Here is an 8520-nt window from a genome sequence, read left to right as displayed (position 1 = left end):
ATAGGAGGGTAAAAAATACAAGAGAAGTAAAAGGAAAAGACAGAATTACATAAGCTCAATTGTGATTGGTGGAATCAGTGTGGCATGGATTGATGACATGGCAAAGATCCGTCCATCGATCCATTCATACAGCCCACCGCACGCCATCTCCATGGCCCAACCTCCCCTTTCACTCATGCCCGAACCCCACCCCACCCCTCGTGCTCGCCTCTCTCCCTCTTGCGCGAACCCTAGCGCTCCCCTCCTCCCTCCCGCCGCCATATCCATCACCCGACCTCCCGCCGCCACCTCCGTCTAGCGGAGCTCGCCGTGGTCCATGGCCTCCCCCACGCCCTCCTGCTCTCCCCCTCCCCTTCCCTCCCCCACACCCACAGCCGCCACCCTCTCCCTCCCTTAGATCTCGATCCACAGCCGCCCCCAAGCCCACCCCCATCGTCGATGACCCTCACCGTAGAAGAGGTCGAGCTTGTCCTCCCCTCTCCCTCCCACGGATCTATCTCGCCCCTCTCGATCCCTCTCGAAGCTCCCGCATCCCACCTTGCACCCTCCTCCTTCTACTCCCAAACCCCGCGGCCCGAATCAGATTCCTCGAATTCTGATCTACCAGATCGAAGCGGAGTGGGGGCGGGTGCGAGCTCGTTGGTGCTAGGCGGCCGCACGGCGGGGTCGCTGCTAGGGGCCATGCTCATGGTGCTCTTCAACGTCATCAGCGCCGACGAGGCCTACGCTGCCGTAGACCATGTCCCAGCCGCGTCGCCCGGACGAGGAAAGGAGAGGAGGACAAGTAGTCCCTGACGCCAAGGAGGACCATGTTCCATATGCGAAGCAGGGCACGCGGCTCGACGAGGCCGGCGTCGCGCACTTCCTCGCTGCGCTGGAGCGGGTAAGCTAATACGCTGGCCGTCTCTCTGTCACTCCATTTCTGTACCTCAATTTCGATCGCCTCGGCTAATGATGTGTTGGTTGGTTACGCGTGCGTGCGCGCTCAGACGTGGAAGAATACGGTGGCAGGCGCGTCGAGGATGTTCGTGGAGAGGCACCGGAGCAGCCACGTGCAGCTCATCAGCGACATGGTCTAGCAGATGAGATCACCCAAGCTGCCGCCCGTCCACCCGCCTCGGCGCCGCCGTTGCCGTTGGATGTTTAGTTTCTATCTATGAACAAGTATGCGTCACTTTTTCTTTTTGTTTGACCAAACTCAAGTCCCCTTTCTAAAACTGCAGCCAAGCAGTACTTGCTACTGGAATAATCCCATGAATGAATTCTTTGTTGTGGTTAACTCTTTCTTGTCTCTCTACTAGGATTCATGCACCAAGCCCAGAGTTAAAATTTTGTGTCAGGCTGCTAGTAAATCAGGCTCTACTCTGTCCAATAGCAAGTTGGATAGCACCTGTAGTTAATTGCACGAACATATGGGTTTTGGTTCATTTTGTACGTATGTTTGTTTGTTCATGCTTATGACTTTGGCTAAAACACGTTGGATGCCCAATTCCTATGGTGAACCTTTTGGTTCAAGCAAGCAAACTCATGTTCCCTTTCTATGACTGAAGCCAAGCTGTACCTACTACTGGCATAATACGATGGATTCATTCTTTGTTTGTGGTCAACTCTTGTCTGTCTACTAGCATTCGTGCGAGAACCTGAATGTTGTGTAGGCTGATGTGCTATATTACCAGTAAACTAGCTTGTACTCTCTCCAACTGCAAGTTGGATAGCCTTGCAATTAATTGTACAGACATGCATATGATTTTTGGTTCAATTTGTATGTATGTATATGCTTAAGACTTTGACTAAAACTAGTTGGATGTTCAGTTCCCCATGAAGGTGACCAATCCCTAGCAGTGCCCATTGGTCCTTCCTGTTAATTTCACCTCCTGTGATTTTAATCTTTGTTTCTTGCTTTCCACAGCGACCAAGTTCTCTTAACAGCGGGACATCTGAGTTCATCGTGGTGATGGAAGCTGACACGGAGCCGCTCGAAATCTCCTCGACCTCCCGTCATGTTTCTTGCGGACGGCAAGGTAGAAATTCTGTCCATAAACATCATACTAATGCTAATTAATTTATATGTTGTAGCTTGCGTGATATGGTCATGGCAGTAACTGTTAAGCTCATAATTATGTATGTTGTCTTCAAGTTTTCTCTAATATAGATTTCTCAAATCTCTCTCTGAACTTCTCTAATAAAAAATTGTGCTAACTGTTAAAGCTATTTGTGGTGACATGTTTCTTTTACCAATACAATAATATATTAGCACTCAAGGACTGTTTGAGTGATAGGCTGTTCATACTATTAGAGAAGTGAACTGATTAAGCTATTGCTTTCCCCAACAACAAAAAATAAACACGACAGTTGAACAACGTGTATCCCTTCACTTGGAAGCCTATGAAACTTTCTATAGCAGCAGTGCAACACACTTTATATATATATATGAGGCTGGGTAGTTCAAATCTACTTTACTTCCTAACTCATTCATATATATGATGGAAATTGTGCAGGTTCCATGGTGCCAAGTGGCCTTTGGCCATCTTGAACTGGAACTCCAGTAAAAAGTAGATGTTGCTACCACACTCAATATTTTAAGTTGTTTTCTTTTTTCTTTTTGGAGAGATGTTAATAACCTGAGAACACTGGCCTCCTCCCCAACCCTCGCCCCAGCCTGCCGCTGCTGGCTTGCTGCGTGGCTGTCGCCGCAGCAGATAATTAGATTTTTGGGACTCTGTTTCTATGCTCTGCTCGATAGCATTTTGGATATTGATTGGACACGCTTTATATAAAACGATTTATCTTGTACATTGCTCTGCCTAACTTGTAGGAGTATACATGAAACCATACTTGTCAAATATCGATACTTGTCAAATATCGAGTATCACAGCTGAATAATAACGTCTTGTTTTCTGTTCACTGAATCAAAATTCTTCTCTCTTTTTACGATCAGTCCATCTTACAGCCATCAATAAGAAAAACACTTATCTTCATATTAGGATTATTATTTTCTTGTCTGCAGTATTATAATGTACATATTCTTTTCTGTTCACTGAATAACAATTCTTCACTCTTTTTACCATCAATCCATCTTCTTACAGTTGCATGTTTTTTTGGCTGTCCAGATGACCAAGCCCAAGGAGTAAGCAGCTGCTCATCACTGAGGACAAGTAACTCCAGCAGGTTGACGCCGTAGATTCATAGTGTACCTTCTATATGCCCATCCAGTTCTGTGATTTGTGTCTTGAAACCCCAAAACCCCATGCCCATGTGGGAGCTGAACCATAGTTTTTTGCTTGTGGAAAATAATATCCTTGGCTGAATCGACTTGAGGTGGTTTCTTCGAAATTCTTGGAAACGATTTGGTAGTTTATTTTGGCGAGGAATTGTTTCATACTGAAGTTTACTGGTACATGTGTGGTTTGCTACTGTTGCTTCGTTTGGGTTGGGTTGGTTCCAGCGGGGAGATGTGCATGCACACTGGCAGCATGAGCTAGCAGCCATGATTGCCAGCCAGCCACCACCATGTAAATGTAATAAATGTGTGGCCTATCTAGTGTGCTGCTGATAGAAATATAGATGTGTAGCCTATCTAGTGTGTTGCTGATAATATGTTTTTACCTCACTTGGTAGGCACCATAATCTGTTTTTTCGTCATTGTACTGTAGGAATAAATGTGTGGCCTATCTAGTGTGCTGCTGATAGAAATATAGATGGAAGATTTGTTGACCAGTTAAATTGAGCTTATTGTCAATTCTGCTTATAAGCTATGTTTGATGCTGCCTACAGGTTCTTATTCTTTTTTTGCATAGGTGAAGTATGAAGTGTGAAGCCGTGAAGCCTATCAGCAAGAGTAGCATATTATGTATTGTAATATCAGGCAAAGTGTAATATTGGTCAGAGTAGCATATTATGTATTGTAATATTTAGTGTTGTTTTGGATGAATTTCATTTGCTCTATAATATGTTTGAAATATTGAATGTGTATATAATTTCAATACCTATGAAATGGAAACCTGACCAGGGGGACCCACTTATGAAAATTGGTTGACAAATTTTGAAATTTCTGATGTGTGGGTCCAATTGTGATATCAGCATGACAAGTGGGACCAATATGACCAGTGGGACCAGCGCAAAAAGGCCGAATAGTTGGGCCTGGCCCATATAGCTGACCAAAATTAATAAGAAAAAAAATATATAAAAAGGCTGAATTGTTGGGCTCGGCCCATGTAAAATACCGAACTGGGCCGGGCTGAATCTTGTGCCACATCAGCTTGCCACGCTGGATGCCTACGTGGCCTGGGGAGGTTGCTAGTGACCAAAACGCCACAGTAGACGTATTTTGGTCATAAACGTCTTTGACCAAACGGCCAGCTTTTGACCTTATGCTTTTGGTCACAAAAAGGTCACAAATGGAAATTTGTGACCATTCAGTGACCAATAGTGGTGGTCACAATTTGACATATTTCTTGTAGTGAAATCATGCTCCGACTTCATCACATAACGGTTCACCATACGTGCATGCTACGGGAATCACAAACTTTAACACAAGTATTTCTCAAATTCACAACTACTCAACTAGCATGACTCTAATATCACCATCTTCATATCTCAAAACAATTATCAAGCATCAAACTTTTCTTAGTATTCAACGCACTCAAAAGAAAGTTTTACAAATCTTGAATACCAAGTATATTATTATTAAGCAATTGCCATGCTATTTAATACTCCCAAAATAATCTAAGTGAAGCATGAGAGATCAATAGTTTATATTAAAAAAATCCACCACCGTGCTCTAAAAGATATAAGTGAAGCACTAGAGCAAAACTATATAGCTCAAAAGATATAAGTGAAGCACATAGAGTATTCTATCAAATTCCAATTCATGTATGACTCTCTCAAAAGGTGTGTACAGCAAGGTTGATTGTGGTAAACTAACAAACAAAGACTCAAATCATACAAGACGCTCCAAGAAAAACACATATCATGTGGTGAATAAAAATATAGCTCCAAGTAAAGTTACCGATGGAAGTAGACGAAAGAGGGGATGCCTTCCGGGGCATCCCCAAGCTTTGACTTTTTGGTGTCCTTAGATTATCTTAGGGGTGCCATGGGCATCCCCAAGCTTTGGCTCTTGCCACTCCTTGTTCCATAATCCAACAAAAGATTTCACCCAAAACTTGAAAACTTCACAACACAAAACTCAACAGAAATCCCGTGAGCTCCGTTAGCGAAAGAAAACAAAAGACCACTTCAAGGTACTGTAATGAACTCATTCTTTATTTATATTGGTGTTAAACCTACTGTATTCCAACTTCTCTATGGTTTATTAACTATTTTACTAGCCATAGATTCATCAAAATAAGCAAACAAAACACGAAAAACAGAATCTGTCAAAACCGGAACAGTCTGTAGTAATCTGTAACTAACGCAAACTTCTGGAACTCCAAAAAATTTACCAAAATAGGACGACCTAGAAAATTTGTTTATTGATCAGAAGCAATTGGAATCAGTATTTTATCACGTTCTGGTGATTTTTAACAATTGTTTTTGTGAACAGAAAGTTTCTGGAAATTACAGCAAGATCAAATAACTATCATCAAAGAAGATCCTATATGTTTAACTTGGCACAAACACTAATTAAAACATAAAACCATCTCTAAACAGAAGGTAGATGGATTATTTATTCCTAAACAGAAGCAAAAACAAAAAAAACTAAAAATAAAATTGGGTTGCCTCCCAACAAGCGCTATCGTTTAACGCCCCTAGCTAGGCATAAAAGCGATGATAGATCTAGGTATTGCCATCATAGTGGTATGGAAAATCATGAAAACTTCTCTCATATTCTCTATGTTCAGCAGCAAGTTTTCTTTGAGGCAAGCAAAAATAACCAAAAGGGCTAAATTTAATGGGACAAAAGTCCCCAAGATCAATCTCGGGAGGTATGGGTTCCTCCCTAGGCCCTTTGTATTGCACAACCAATTCATCATTAAGAGCATTCTTTTGGCAAAAAGCTACAAGCCTTCGTTCAAGAGGAAAACCTAGTCCATTATTTTGAATAGCAAAATCATCATTAAGCTCAGAAATTTTATCAACTAGAACATCGGCAGGAACCTTTTTCCTAAGATTTTCATTATAAGCAATATGATCTAAAGATTGTAAATGCAACATGTCTTCTTGATTAAAAAGGATAGCTATGATGGGAGGATGACTAGCATCTACCCTATAATGTGCAAAGATTTCCGTGGCCTCTTTTATTATAAATCTAAACTCATGAGCCAAAAAGATAGTGGCGGCATGCTTATTAGAAGAATGCTCAATATAAGAAAATTCTAAGAAAATTCTTTGTATGCAAGGATGCATGTGCATAAATTGCCTTGCAAGTTCAACTATAAGCATGGCAATAGCGTCCGCAAGACTACTAGTTCTATGAAGAATAGAACCGCCCATAGAAGGCAAAGCACCGGCACAATTAAAGAAATCTTGAATAACTCCTTTTCCAATAATATTACGACTACCAACTCGAAAAAAAATTGTATGAAAGGTAGGGGGTTCTTCAGCACGAGCATCAGAATTTTCCATGATATTATTATTGTCCATATCGGCAATAATTTCCCCAAATTCAGACATAACGACAAGCAAGCGAGAAAAAGGCAAACAGAAAAGAGAGGGCGAATAAAACGACAATTTTCAAGTGGGAGAGAGGAAAACGAGAGGCAAATGGCAAATAATGTAATGCGAGAGATAAGGGTTTGTGATGGGTACTTGGTATATTGACTTTTGCGTAGACTCCCCGGCAACGGCGCCAGAAATCTTCCCGCTACCTCTTGAGCACTGCGTTGGATTTCCTTGAAGAGGAAAGGGTGATGCAGCAGAGTAGAGTAAGTATTTCCCTCAGTTTTTGAGAACCAAGGTATCAATCCAGTAGGAGGCTACGCGCGAGTCCCTCGTACCTACAGAAAAATAGCTCAACGCAACCAACGCGATTAGGGGTTGTCAATCCCTTCACGGTCACTTACGAGAGTGAGATCTGATAGAGATGATAGATAATATTTTTGGTATTTTTGGTATAAAGATGCAAAGTAAAATAAAAGGGAAAAGTAAAAAGCAAAGCAATAATAAAGTTATGCAGATTGATATGATGAGAATAGACCCGGGGGCCATAGATTTCACTAGTGGCTTCTCTCTAGAGCATAAGTATTCTACGGTGGGTGTACAAATTACTATTGAGCAATTGACAGAATTGAGAATAGTTATGAGAATATCTAGGTATGATCATGTATATAGGCATCATGTCCGAGACAAGTAGACCGAATCCTGCCTGCATCTACTACTATTACTCTACTCATCGATCGCTATCCAGCATGCAGATAGACTATTAAGTTCAAGAAAACAGAGTAACGCCTTAAGCAAGATGACATGATGTAGAGGGATAAATTCATGCAATATGATAAAAAAAACCATCTTGTTATCCTCGATGGCAACAATACAATACGTGCCTTGCTGCCCCTACTATCACTGGGAAAGGACACCGCATGATTGAACCCAAAGCTAAGCACTTCTCCCATTGCAAGAAAAACCAATCTAGTAGGCCAAACCAAACAGATAATTCAAAGAGACTTGCAAAGATAACCAATCATACATAAAAGAATTCAGAGAAGATTCAAATATTGTTCATAGATAATCTTGATCATAAACCCACAATTCATCGATCTCAACAAATACACTGCAAAAAGAAGATTACATCGAATAGATCTCCACGAGAGAGGGGGAGAACATTGTATTGAGATCCAAAAAGAGAGAAGAAGCCATCTAGCTACTAACTATGGACCCGAAGGTCTGAGGTAAACTACTCACACTTCATCGGAGGGGCTATGATGATGTAGAGGCCCTCCGTGATGGATGCCCTCTTCGGCGGAGCTCCGGAACAGGCCCCAAGATGGGATCTCATGGGTACAGAAGGTTGCGGTGGTGGAATTAGGTTTTTGGCTCCGTCTCTGGTCGTTTGGGGGTACATAGGTATATATAGGAGGAAGGAGTACGTCGGTGGAGCAAAGGGGGCCCACGAGGCAGGGGGCGCGCCCTCCACCCTCGTGGTCGCCTCCCTTCTTTCTTGACGTGGGGTCCAAGTCTCCTGGATCATATTCGGTGAGAAAATCACGTTCCCGAAGGTTTCATTCCGTTTGGACTCCGTTTGATATTCCGTTTCTTCAAAACACCGAAATAGGTAGAAAACAGCAATTCTAGGCTAGGCCTCCGGTTAATAGGTTAGTCCCAAAAGTAATATAAAAGTGGAAAATAAAGCCCAATATGGTCCAAAACAGTAGATAATATAGCATGCAGCAATCAAAAATTATAGATACGTTGGAGACGTATCACAATTATATCAACGATATACTACGTGATAAATAATAATGTCATACTACTTATACACACAGGACACTTGTTTCACCATGCGAGATTATTACATCAAAATCTCTTGGAGAATATATCAGTTCGGCAGTTGCGTGCTGCTACTGAAGAATTTCAAAGTTG

The 8520-nt window shown here is 42.1% G+C and overlaps 1 long non-coding RNA gene across 3 annotated transcripts; it reads left to right on the top strand.

Annotated features, from left to right (window-relative positions):
• The first annotated feature begins 447 nt into the window (after nt 1-447).
• Nucleotides 448-4038, top strand: LOC147986252 (uncharacterized). 3 transcript variants are annotated; one of them, XR_015617125.1, is made up of 4 exons: nt 450-883; nt 990-2021; nt 3111-3168; nt 3798-4038. It is a non-coding gene; the product is annotated as an uncharacterized LOC147986252 (long non-coding RNA). The 3 variants fall into 3 exon arrangements; XR_015617124.1 differs by lacking the exon at nt 3798-4038 and having other exon boundaries at nt 451-883; nt 990-1164; nt 1910-2021; nt 3111-3358; XR_015617123.1 differs by lacking the exon at nt 3798-4038 and having other exon boundaries at nt 448-883; nt 3111-3358.
• The last annotated feature ends 4482 nt before the right edge of the window (nt 4039-8520 follow it).

This window comes from Triticum urartu, chromosome 2A, assembly GCF_056163025.1.
Source record: "Triticum urartu cultivar PI428250 chromosome 2A, HENAU_Tu73, whole genome shotgun sequence".
NCBI classification, from domain to species: domain Eukaryota; kingdom Viridiplantae; phylum Streptophyta; class Magnoliopsida; order Poales; family Poaceae; genus Triticum; species Triticum urartu.
This window is presented reverse-complemented; position numbering and strand designations above follow the sequence as displayed.